We start from the raw sequence: 14,035 nt of genomic DNA on the forward strand, positions 1-14,035 counted from the left end.
AACAACTGAGAGAACATAGAACAATGTAGAACTCAAAATTAAGTTTGCACAATTTAAACAGTTCCTGAGTTTAAATTTACACTACTTCATAAAGCTAATTCCTAAGACTAGTTTGCCCAAAAATGCCAGTCTTACTTAGTATCTTGCTCCTATGCAAGATTATAGAGATGTTCCGAGATTTTTGGAGTCCACAGGAGCACGTGAGTCGATTCCGTGGAAGCGCAGAGAATTTCTTGGTCCGAACTTCAGCGTTCGTGAGGAAAAGTCTCTGATCAAACAATGTGCACAGCGCTTTAGTCAGAAGGAATCCGGTCGCTTCTAACTTTAAATTAACTGCTTTGGGCGGCAGTCCTAACGTTACTTATAATAAACAAATGAAACCGGTTATAACTCAATCTGAGTTAGATCACGCGATTTTGGAAGTTTACCGTGGCCAATGGTAAACAAAAATGCGCTGAAATCTTCTTTCTTGCCAGGCAGAAGTTGTGATTTCGGACGGTCTGGAGAGATAGCGCCTCTTTTTATGTCTGTTACCGCGTGGTTCACAGAGCCAAAGAGAGAGTGCCTCTTTATGTCAGTGTGACCCAAGTCACATCCGCGCCAAAAGAGACCGAGCTGGGAGTTTCTGGGTCACTTATAGAGTCATGGAGGAAGTGACGTAGGTGATCCCGCCCAGCCGTGACGTAGGTCATCACGGAAGTTGGTTGATGGGATCTGTAGTCCTAAAAGATGAGACGGGCTGTGACTGCATACCTACATCAGAATTCATTGTTCCATCAATGATGGCAAGCCGTCCTGGCCCAGATCCAGCAAAACAGGCCCAAACCATGATACTACCACCACCATGTTTCACAGATGGGATAAGGTTCTTATGCTGGAATGCAGTGTTTTCCTTTCCCCAAATATAACACTTCTCATTTAAACCAAAAAGTTCTATTTTGGTCTCATTCATCCACAAAACATTTTTCCAATAGCCTTCTGGCTTGTCCACATGATCTTTAGCAGACTGTAGACAAGCAGCAATGTTCTTTTTGGAGAGCAGTGGCTTTCTCCTTGCAACCCTGCCATGCACACCATTGTCGTTCAGTGTTCTCCTGATGGTGGACTCATGAACATTAACATTAGCCAATGTGAGAGAGGCCTTCAGTTGCTTAGAAGTTACCCTGGGGTCCTTTGTGACCTTGCCTACTATTATGTGCCTTGCTCTTGGAGTGATCTTTGTTGGTTGATCACTCCTGGGGAGGGCAACAATGGTCTTGAATTTCCTCCATTTGTAAACAAGCTGTCTGACTGCGGATTGGTGGAGTCCAAACTCTTTAAAGATGGTTTCGTAACCTTTTCCAGCCTGATGAGCATAAACAACGCTTTTTCTGAGGTTCTCAAAAATCTCCTTTGTTTGTGCCATGATACACTTCCACGAACATGTGTTGTGAAGATCAGACTTTGATAGAGCCCTGTTCTTTAAATAAAATAGAGTGCCCACTCACATCTGCTTGTCATCCCACTGATTGAAAACACCTGACTCTAATTTCACCTTCAAATTAACTGCTAATTCTAGAGGTTCACATACTTTTGCCACTCACAGATATGTAATATTAGCTCATTTTCCCCAATAAATAAATGACCAAGTATAATATTTTTTGCCTCATTTGTTTAACTGGGTTCTCTTTATCTCCGTTTAGGACTTGTGTGAAAAGCTGATGTTTTAGGTCATATTTGTGCAGAAATATAGAAAATTCTAAAGGGTTCACAAACTTTCAAGCACCACTGTATTTGTTCTCTTTCTTTTGTGTTTTGTGCTCTCATGCATGCTTTGCTGATGTTGGCTGCTCTGTTGAAGTTTGAACTGCTTTCTGAACTGCTTCCAAATTGGAAATTTTTATGCAGAGATTAAGTAAGCAACCCTGTGAGTATGTTCATGTACCTGGAAACTTTTCTTTGCACACCATGTCACATCATGCAGAAAAATACAGCTGATTCACTTCAGAGCAAGAACACTGACTAAGACATACAGATTCAGTCCTAAGACATATAGATTCGGTCAACTGGCGAATCTAAATTGCCTTTAGGTCTGAACGTGAGTGTGAATGGCTGTTTGTCTCTGTGTTAACCCTGCAATAATAACCCTGCCCAGGGTGAACCCTGCCTCTTGCCTGAAGTCAGCTGGGATTGGCTCCAGTGTCCCCCATGACCCTAAGACAGATAAGCAATCTTTATATGAATTTGTGCATTCTTCCAGTTAACTTATACTTAGGTCCAGGTTTAGCATTCTTGCCACTCATCTGTTCCATTGTCATGAATGCCTTCGAAATATATGATTTTTTTAGAAACTGCAGGCCATTGATTATGCCTGTGTTTAACAGATGTAAACACAGATGTCAGTGATCTCTGACCTTTTGATTGACCTCATTTCCATCATGACCTGGCAATGAAGGCTTATCAAGGAAAATCATGAAAAACATTAAATTACTCATGATGTGGGCCATGCTCAAAATGTTGTAAAATAAAGAAAAAGGTTTTATTACATGACAATTTAATCCAAATATTGAAGTTACTGAGATATAGATGTGGTTATGTTGTTGCAGAATGTGATCTACAAAACAACCTAGTGAAAAATGCCCTATTAGATATTCCTATTAATATTACTGTTTGATTCAATTTGACACTTGTTTTTAAATTACCGAGCTTAAAAACTCATTCAATCAAACTCATTTAAGCAAAGTGACTGGTCAGCTCGGCTAATTACATAAATATAAACAATTGTGCCGACTCTGACCATTTTTTATGTTAGTAATAATAAAGGGATGCAGTTCAGTCAGTACTGGATCTTCCTCAGCAGCACAACAACCTCTTTGAGTTGATTTGCTCGATTTTGCACTGACTGATGCCATGGCAGCTCGAAAAACGAGAATGTGAAGTTTCGTGAAAAACTGAGATTGGTAACTTGGCGTAATGGAGGAAAGCGCTGGGGTCTAGAGGGTCTTCTCAAAGGGAGGAGTCGTCGCTTCACATGAACACTTTGTTCACTCTCGGAGTGTGTGTCTCGAATAGCCTGTGGTGGATTTGGAAAAATCTCAGATGACATGATCGGTGGAGGTGGTCGAGGAGATGGAGGGGAAAGAATGCTGATAAAAGAGGACTCAGAGTTGGAGGAACCTTCCCAGGGTGCCATGAAGTTGTTCTGAAGGGCAGTAGAGATGAGAGACTGAGCATGCTTTCTTTTCCCAGCCTGAATGGTGATGATTGATTTCTCTGAAGGATGGAGAAAAACAGCAGGTACAGGATATTAGAATGGATAATAAAGTGCACACTTGGATAAATATGCCATAATCTGCACAACAGGAAACACTTTGAATGCTTCGTCTTTGGCTGTTATAAAGCTCTGACGTTGGAGAATTCTTCCAGCAATATTGAAGAACGTGTTTGCCCTATGAATGAGCTGTTACTACAGAAATAATAAATTAACACAATAATATAAACTCTGTGATTTTCCTTGAGCTGGAACTACTTTCAGAGCTGCTATTATAGAAATGTATTTAACACCTTCGAGCATTCAACCAATATGTTGTGTCATCAAATTTACCCCATTGATGAATTTTCCTACAACAGCATCCACTGTCATGTTTTATTCTTTATGTAACATTGCAGTCTTATATAATGGTTTCAATAGCAGTCATAGCTTATCAGCGCTTATTAAACTGTTCTATGTTCCAGTGTGTCTTTTGGCCAGGGTATGTTCAGTCTGGCCTCTTACATGCATCTTTGCAGTAATATAAATTGTCTTGAGCACATCATGTTCCTCTGTTATCAATTGTTAAGCTTGAGATGAAAGTGAACAACATCCCTCTTGAGAAGCCTGATAACAGGCTATCAAATGGACAATTAAAGAAATCAACCCATTTTGTTGATGAGCAACATGGCTTTTAGCTTAAAAGCCATTATATGTAGGCAACTTTTCACACGTAAATATATATTTGAGGCAAATATATCAATTAAATATATTATTAGTAATATAATACAACTTATACATTTCCGAAATGATGCCAAATGATTCAAAAGAAACATACCCGTTGCCCTGGTTTTTAAAGAGCCAATAAGAGGAAGCCTCTCACCAGCCTGTGGGGTGAGATAACATCATCACACATCATGTTCTTCTTACAGCTGGTAACGTGTATGCATGGCTTTAATTGTGGATTTACTGTATACCGTAAGCTTATATAGTATACATACGGGTAAGAGCTAAAAATATATTGCATAAGTGTGCATAAATACAGTATATATTACATATGTAAGGTTTTTTGTACAGAAAAGTAGGTGTATTAATAATTATTCTATCCACATTCACTGGATATGACCAATTGTGTGCTCTGATTGGCTACACTACTACTAGGCTATCAGCTCATATACCATGAGTAGAGAAAAACAAAATGGCAGAGCACATCAAATCAGATATATCATTTTGTTCTCAAGTATTTTAAAGAAACAGAAATAGCTAAAAGAATATAGTCCCCCCCCCCCCCCCAATATCTCCCATTCCACACTCTAGCCCAGTCGGTGACAGTAATGCACCTTTAAGTTGGTTTGCCAATCACCAAAAATACCCTAAAGACAAAGAAGAAAATGGCAGAGCGTATTGCTGAAACAACCGAGGACGAAATAGAAACTCTACTCAAAAACAAAACCCCAAAAATTACAAAAAAAAGCAAGAAAATATGGAATGAAAGTGTGTGATGGTAAGCACGTATCTTTTAATTTTTCAAGAATTATTATTATAGCATTTTTCACAAATTGCTAGTGTCATTTCGCCAGTTTGTTTACATTCTAAGCGGAAATGATTTTTTTGAACGTTTTGTATGAAGTTTTTAGTTTTTGAGTTTTCAAAAATAATAATAAAAATGCCGTGTTTCTCAAAATCCAGTGAATGTGGATAGAATAAAACAGTTATTCCACTCAATCTTGTTGTACATGGCTTATAGCCAACTCGGTGCTACGCACCTCATCGGCTATCAGCTCATGTACAACTCGATTTCATGGACTAACTGTTAATTATCTGGCTATATGTTCGAGTGTGAATTATTACCTCTGTTGAACAACTGGCAATACTGATATTTTTAGCTCCTTTTCTCTTTTGTCTCTGTGCTGTTCTTTCATTTCTTTCTTTTCCATCACATTTCTTTTTTTTTTTTATTGAGGTTTGCCACAATAAATACACAAATAACAAAAATAACAAAAGTGGTAGGAGAAGAATACAGGGCAAAGCCCCAATTGACATTCAACCCCTTAACAAGATACAAAACATTACAAAACATATTTAGACAATTAAAAACAAGAAAAACAATAAATATAAAAAATAATTGTCAATTGACTAAATAACAAAAATATCCAAGTTAAATAAATATAGGTCATGGTGCCCGGTATGAGCGCAATCTTGAATTATAATGGCTACAAAGTAGATTTTTGAGCTCAGGAACTGACGTAGACTGCTTTATATAACTGGGAAGACTGTTCCATAATTTTATAGTTCGAGGAAAATATGAATTAGTGAAATAATCTTGCTTATGCGACGTAAGAGGATGGAAGTTGTTAAAATCATAGTTACGAGTTCTATAACGGCTGGTTGCAGGTGACAAAAAGTTGTCAAAATTTGCTGTTATTATCCCAACCTTGAATTTGAATAGGAGGACTAAGTCATGTATCTCCCTACGAAATTCTAGAGGGAGTAAATTTAGCTTACACAGCCTGTCATTGTATGTTAACTCTGCGGCCGGATAGTTTAGAATAAACTTTGTGACGCGACGCTGGATGTTTTCCAACAGCTTTCGATGTTTGACTGTATAAGGGGACCACAAAGGCGATGTATATTCTAATATTGGCCTAACTAAAGTCATATACAGTAACTGCCTAGTTGATACATCGCAAATAGCATGCCCACAAACACGCTTCACAAGACCTAACACTTTGTTTCCCTTAGCACAAAGTTCCTCAATATGGGTAGCCCACGTGAGCTTATTAGAAACAACCACCACGAGATCGAAAGTTTCAGAGGCTGTTTCCAATGCCTTCCCAGCTAGTTGATAATTATTTGGAGTCCCTTTACGTGATCTCAGCTTTGACATGTGCAAAACCTTGCATTTAGAGATGTTAAACTGCATGCCATGATCCATACTCCAGTCATGGAGACAGTTCAAGTCGCTCTGCAAAGAGGCGCCGGAACTTGCAGATTCGATAGGGCAATAAAGCTTGCTATCATCTGCAAAGAGGGCGAGGCTCGACCCGTACTCAAGATACCTTGGCATGTCATTAACATATATCAAAAATAGTAATGGACCCAAGATGGATCCCTGAGGGACTCCAGAAGTGACGGGCAACCACTCCGAAAATGTGCCGTCAAGAACAACCCGTTGATGCCTGTCCGTCAAGTAGCTTTCGAACCACTTTAAAAGCGACCCAGAGACACCATAACAACTGAGCTTGGACAACAGGAAGTAATGAGGGACTTTATCAAATGCCTTAGATAAGTCTAGATGTAAAACATCAACCTCCTGTCCCCCAGCTAGTAAGTCTAAGATGTGATGATAGACTTCAAGGAGCTGAGTTACAGTAGATCTACTTCGCAAGAAACCATGCTGCAGGTGATAAAGGAATGGTATAAAGTGTGGATAACAATGAGCAAAGACACAGCGTTCAAGGACTTTTGAAATGATACAGAGTAGAGATACAGTATTAGTCTATAATTCTCTGCCAAGGTGGGGTCACCCTTTTTAAAAACAGGTGAGACATTCGCGCGCTTCCATGCCGAGGGAACAGAACCCAAAGACAAGGACATGCTGAATAATTTACACAATGATGGTGCTATCTCACTAGCAATGTTCTTAAGCAGAGATCCAGGGATGCCATCAGGTCCACATGCTTTGTTTGGATCCAAGCTCATTAGGACATCATTCACCTCAGACACTGTAAGTTGTATAAAGTCAAGCTGATCGTCAACGGCGTGCAAAGTCTGGGAACTAGGAAATGATGAAGACAATACTTGGCTAAACACAGAATGGAAAAACTTGTTTAGCAGGTTCGCTTTACCCTGACTGTCAGTTATAAATGCGCGACCGTCCCTGAGAAAATCAGGAGATGGTTTATCTGATGTGCAAGACTTTATATAAGACCAGAAACGCTTTGGATTTTGAGAAATTGAGGTTTTTAGCTTCTCTGAATATTCTTTTCTTTTGTCAGCCAGCATGGATTTAGCGGACCGCCTAAGCTCGTTGTACTTTAATTCAGCCGACACGGATGGATTCTTACGTAATTTTTTCCTTTGTAAGTCTTTCTTTTTCAATAGACCCCTTCACATGTTTGTAAACAAACGGACCGTTGCCAGGATGCGCGCGCAGCCTGGACCCAGAAACAATGGCGCTGCCCATAGACCGGCATTATGAGCTGTCAGATTATGCCAAACAATTGTCGTTACAAGATCGAGAATGCTACATAAATAAGTTAACTCTAACAAGTGGACATCGCCTACCGGATCCGCATTTAATTTAATCCGCATTTTATTTAGGACCCCCTTGAAAATGAGATGTCACATCTCAAGGGGTTATCCTCAAAATAAATAAATAAATAAATAAATAAAGAGTGGACGGACGATGTTAGTAAGTTCCCTGGTATACAATGGCCAGATATATACTCGTACCTTATTGACAAGACTTCAGTGTACACCCACGAAAAACTTCGTGCCTACAAGTCTTTAGACACATATGATTATGTTATGTGCGGCACAGGCGTAACTTTAATAAGGACAGGTGGGGACATGTCCCCACCAACTTTGACAGGGCAGGGGACAGTCCCCACCAACATTTCACGCCTTTTCCGAACGTTTAGAGACACGCGCGACTGTTTTCCCCTGTTTTATCCCATGAATGACAAGCCCCGCTGTTGCCGCCGCTTAGCTGCTGTTTTGAGAGCTGTAACCTGATTGGCGGCAGCTCTCTGCTATGTGTGTAGCAACCAACGACTCATTGGTAGCAACGTCTAGAACTATTGGTATTCTAGTTCTACATAACGCGTGTGGTGTTGAATGGTGATGGCAGGTTAGCGGTGGTGTCATGTCGGAAAAAATGCCAGTTGATATCCGGAGATTTTTCCGAAAACAATCAAATGTAAGTAATGTCATATTGCCTCGTTATAACGTAATATTATAGCATTTCACTGACTTTAGTTCTCCTTTCTTATTGCTAGGTGTAATCCTGGTTTAGTCCAGGTATAATCTAGTTTATTATTATATTAATTCTAGTTTAGTTTGCTCTTGTTTGTGGTTTAGCCTTGGTTTAGTCCTGATGTGATCCGTGTTTGCCCTGGCTGAAACATTGAAGTTCTGCTTTAGACCTGGCTCGTGTATAGTCCTGGTTTAGTTTTGAGTAGTCCTGTTTATGTGCTATCCCTTACCCCTTAGTTTGTATCTGTTTTGACTGAGCATTGTTGGTGGCCCTATTGTTTTTTTTGTGACACTAGAATCAACAATAAAAAGATGGCAATGAATGTTTTAAGATGATACTGTTTATTGTGTATTTTTTCATATAGCGGTTGTACTGCAGGACACAAGTCCTTCCACAGAATCTAGTAATAATGTGTAATGTGTATATAGTTCATATGTAAAGTATGTTCAATCAACCAGTGTGCAAGAGAGTATTTGGTAGGTGTATTTTACCACCTTTTACCCATCAGAGTGCATCAGATTGCTTTATTTATGTGTGAAGATTCACAAAATTTTCTGGGGCAGGATCCCCCCCAGTTCTACATTTGTTTGGTCCATCATGTTTCCAGCCTTTCACTGCATACCCATTGACAGCCTGCCCTGAAATGGTTTTCATAAAAGTAGTGAGGCCATAGTACGCATCTCAAAATGCATCAAAATTAAGCCTTAAAACGGGATCTTTCTAAATTTTCTCCAGGGGGACCATGCCCCCTGACCCCCCTTGAAGGGAAGTATCGTGCCTGGAAATGTCCCCACCAACTTTGAACACAAAGTTACGCCCTTGATGTGCGGGCATGTACAACTTGATTAACAATGGGACATTCATATTCATTTTGTTTTAATCAAATTATGCCAGTGATGTGATGGCAATGTGGCTTTAGCTACAACAGCAAATACCAACACTAAACAGCAATTTGCAGGAGGTAATGGCATGAAAGGAATGATAGTGTAAAGAGTGCAGCTAAGAGAAATCAGAGCTGCGTAAAAAGCGAGAGGCAGAGAGCAGAAATGAAGCTGAACGGGGCGGGAGCTAGGTTAGAACAGTCAACGTAAGTTGGCATTTAGAGTGAGGGCACACAATTTTACCTTTCCATCCTTGCTTTAAAATTGTGATTTTCGGCATGCACAAATAACGATGGCACAAAATCTGGACTGCTTGAGTCAAGCAAGACCTTTCCTACAAACAAAATTGCATGCAAAGCTAACATGCTAATAATATTCGTAATCTAGGGTTGCCAACTGTTCCGTAAAATACGGATTTGTTACATATTTGGAAGATAAAATCCGTATTCCGTATTAAGTACTCACGGAACGCACTTTGTTCCGTATTTCTGGCATAGATGGGGCTATCTTTGTTTCTGCCAATGGAGTCATTACAAATACCATGACATTAAAATTACACATTTATCGGGTCAAATAAAGCCCTCCTCTGTGTCGGCCAGCCAGGCCTTCATATCTGTCTACTGTCACACCACAGCCGCTTTACAGAAATTAAAATAAATTAATTCCATTAAAATTTCTCTGGTCACACCATCAAACTAAAAATGCACTATTTTAATTGGCTGTCATTTACCTTGAGTCCTCTGTATCATAGCAACGGAGAAGCTATGAAGAAGATTCGCAAGCATGGCAGCAAACGAAGAACCACAAGATGTGCAGGCGAAGAAACGAAGATTGCAGAAATATAGAAAAGAATGGGAAAGGGAATTTTCGTGGGTGGACTACCGTATGTAAGGGGAAACGATTATAAGGCTAACTGCACTGTCTGCCGTCGTGTGTTCACCATTGGACACGGCGGAGTTTGTGACCTAAAGCAGCATGCATCCGGAGTAACTCACAAGAGGAACGAGAGGGCGCGGAGAACGCAGGCAGATCGAGCCCTCTCAAAGTTTATTGTCCATCAGACATCTCCAGAAGCAGATTTGGTACGTATAATAATTGTTCCTTCCAATGATAGAAAGTAGTAGCCTATACATCGACATGGAAAACTTCTTTTGAAAGTGAAAGTGTATGGGAGTGCCCTGTCAGTGCAGTAGCCTAGACCAAGACTGGATGGATGCGCAGGGATGTCAAACATTAGGCCCAGGGGCTCACTGCTCACATAATTTCAGGCGGCCCTATTTGAAAGAAGTGAAGTTGTGACTACGTGAGCTACTTGAAATGCTTTGTAAACAGCTTCTAATAAGTAGAGGTTTGAGAATAGGATTTTATTTGTTCATTTGATTTTTTTTTCCATTAGCCCTATTAAATCACACAGGCACACACTAACATCCAAATAACTCAATTAGTCACAGATAATTCAGAGTCTAATAATAAAGTACACATATTCAATTTATTTATATATATTTTTTTTGTTTCTGCAGGTGACTGCTGCTGAGGTAGCACACGTCTATCATACAGTGAAGCACAGTGTAAGTTACAACAGCGCTGACTGTGCACTTAACTCTCTCACCGAACACTGAACGATTCCAACATTGTCAAGAAGATGTCTTGTGGGAGGACAAAAGCTGAGGCGCTGGTCACTGATGTCCTTGCTCCAAAGGCAGTAGAGGAGGTGATCAAGAAACTAAAAATGCCTCAGAATCCTCTGCCATTCTCTATACAAACTGATGCCTCTAATAAAGGCAATCGCAAGATGTTTCCCTTGGCTGTGCAATTTTTCAGGGCAGACACTGGGATCACCCACAAATTGATTGACTTTGTTGAAAGTGCAGACGAATCTGCTGAAGGAATACTGTCCACAATTCAACGTTCACTTGAAAATCTGGGTCTTTCATTAGACAATGTTTCTGCATTTAGTGCAGACAATACAAACGTCAATTATGGCATCCACAATTCTGTATATTCCAAACTGAAACAGTGCAATGCTAACATTCTACGAGGCAACTGCCATGCCCACATTGTGCACAACACAGTAAAGCATGCCTTGGATAAGCTCTCCATTGACATAGAAAACATTGTCCTTAAAGTGTATAGCTTTTTTTCCCAATTGGCAAAGAGGAGAGATTCACTGAAGGACTTTTGTGAATTCTGTGATGTTGAGTTTCATGATATCTTGCGACATGTGGTGACTAGATGGCTGTCACTCAACCCTGCAGTCACCCGTCTTCTCCAGAACTGGGTTCCTCTCAAGTCCTATCTCGTCAGTATTGGTGGAGATTGTCCAAGACACCTCAGAACATTGCTGAGATTAGCAGAAGATGCTGATGAAGTTGAAGAGGATGACCCTGACATCGTGGAGGTGTATCTCCTCTTCTGCAACAACATCCTCTCTGTCTTTGAGGAGGTGGTTAAAAAGCTGGAGAGTAACGATACCACATCAGTTGAGCTCTATGCCATCATGTTGTCTTTTCTGAGACAGCTGGCTAAGAGAAGAGATGATGAATTCTATGACTACCTGACAAGACAAAAGCTGCAGCAGCTCCTACCATCCGATGCAGATGTGGCCAGAGAGGAGTTCACAGCCTTCCTCAACACAGCCATATCTTACATAGACAAGTGGTTTGATTTTTCACAGGATAACTGGCTCTTTCACATTCAACCCCTCTCTCTGTCATCTGGCAGGATCTCCTATGATGACATGGTTAAGGTCTCTGAACGGCTTCACCTGATTGGCAGGCTCAACATGGATGCACTCTATGATGAGTGTGTTACTGCCAACTCTGTTCTTGAGCATCTCACAAAGCATGAGGACTGGGTGTCCAAGGGAACAGCTGAGAAATGGATGGCAGTTCTCCAGCACGCTGAAATTCCAAACATCCTGGCAGTTATGTCCTTTGTCCTAAGCATCCCATCTTCAACTGGCTATGTGGAGAGGGTCTTCTCCTCAATGAAGAATAAATGGTCAGACGTGCGTAACAGATGTTCAGTTGAACTAATGAAGAGTGAGCTGATGATCACTCTGAATTATGAATTGTCTTGCACTGATTTTTACACTGCAGTGGTGAAGGATAAACAACTACTTGCTACAGCAAGAGATCAAAAAAAGTACAAGTGGAAAAAATAGGCTTTATGGAAGTACATATGCAGTGGTAATCAAATGGCAAATAGCCTACCAATTGTGCAGTAATTAAGTGTCCAAAAAACCAATGGAATGTGTCCAACCTTGATGTTAAAAAAGTCAAGCTCAAATGCATTTTTTTTGCTTTTATTTCATGTCATATGGCCAACACAAAACTGCACTGTTCATTTTGTTTACCTTTGCAGAATGCATTATCTGTCAGTTGTGTTGTCAGTTTGCTCTTTAAGGGGACATGGAATGGGTGCTAGTATTGTACCTTATTCTCTGATATGTAATGCAATGTGTTCAGCCTTGATGTTAAAAAATATATAAGCTCAAAAGCAACTTTCTGATTTTATTTCATTTCATATGGCCAACACAGATCTACACTTTGCAATTTAATTCCACAATTTGGTATACTGCCATTTAGTTCACAATGCAGTATACTGCTCAGTATGAAGTGTTGTCAGTTTGCTGTTTAAGGGGACATGGAATGGGTCCAAGTATTGTACCTTATTCTCTGATTGGTAATGGAATGTGTTCATCCTTTATGTTAAAAAAAAATATAAGCTCAAAACTTTTTGATTTTATTTCATTTCATATGGCCAAGACAAATCTACACTGTGCAATTTAATTTCAAAATTTGGTATACTGCAATTGAGTTCACAATTTAGTATACTGCTCAGTGTTCTCAGGGGACATGGAATGGATGCAAGTACCTCATTCTCTGATATGTAATGGAATGTGTTCAGCCTTGATGTTAATAAAAAAACACATTTGCTATTACTATTTGCTTTTATTCATGTACGCCCCCCCCCCCACCGCCTGTCTGCGCCAAGTCCCCCCCCACCCCGTTCCTTATTTTCAGATCTGAAAGTTGGCAACCCTATTCATTACATTGTGTAACTATGACCCAGCTAATCAGACAAACGTTACCAAAGTATTTTGCTACATCAATAAACGAAGACTAGAAAGAATAAAAAAGAAAGATTTAATAAATAGCCTGATCTTACCTGTGATGAAGTGGGCGCTGCAAACCTGCGCATTTTTGATGGTGCTTTCATCCCAGTCTACGTGTTTCATGGCTTGTAGCCACAGACGTCGGTGATTTTTTTTGGAATGGGTGAGATCCTGCTGGAATTCTGTACATTTTAACCCCATCACTGCTACGATTCTGACACCTGACAACACAACAACTAGGCATTTCTGAGTCTTTTTTGGGTCCAGGCTGCGCGCGCAATTTCCGCTTACGTATGAATGACGTTTACTGCGAAGGGGTCTATAGAAAACGAAGTTCTTTATCAATCCATGGCAGATCATTAACATTACGAGCTTTGCACTTTGGAATATGCTCGTTAACAGCAATTAAGAAAAAATCGCACCAATTTGAAAAAGAGGCATTGATGTCATTTGGAAAAAAGTACATATCCCACAGGGTATTTAATAATGTTTGTTTTAGGCCTGTCCAATCAGCTCGCTTAAAGTTGTAAACAGATCGCGTAACTTTAGGTTTTTTTGGTATTTTAAAATCCAGCTCAAAGCTAACCAACTTATGGTCAGTAAAAAGAATATCACTGAAGCCATGAATATACCGGAATTTCTCAGGAATGGTAGTTAGAATTAAATCAAGTACATTATCTCCTCTAGTTGGAAAGTCAATCAACTGCCACAAATAATTGTCTTTAACCATTTTGGTGAAATAATTATGCAAACAGTCTCCGGTAGTCGCCGTTCCCATAGACCAATCAATCTCTGAGAGGTTGAGGTCGCCAATCACAATAATCTGGTCA

General features: G+C 40.0%; 1 long non-coding RNA gene across 1 annotated transcript; it reads right to left on the bottom strand.

The window, feature by feature from the left end:
* Window positions 1-2,930: 2,930 nt before the first annotated feature.
* LOC132892582 (uncharacterized) lies at window positions 2,931-5,166 on the bottom strand. The gene is made up of 3 exons (XR_009655462.1): window positions 5,081-5,166; window positions 4,068-4,116; window positions 2,931-3,252 (listed from the first exon to the last, which is right to left on the bottom strand). It is a non-coding gene; the product is annotated as an uncharacterized LOC132892582 (long non-coding RNA).
* Between the last annotated feature and the right edge of the window lie 8,869 nt (window positions 5,167-14,035).

The sequence above is a fragment of the Neoarius graeffei genome, chromosome 10 (genome assembly GCF_027579695.1).
Source record: "Neoarius graeffei isolate fNeoGra1 chromosome 10, fNeoGra1.pri, whole genome shotgun sequence".
In the NCBI taxonomy this organism is placed as follows: Eukaryota; Metazoa; Chordata; class Actinopteri; order Siluriformes; family Ariidae; genus Neoarius; species Neoarius graeffei.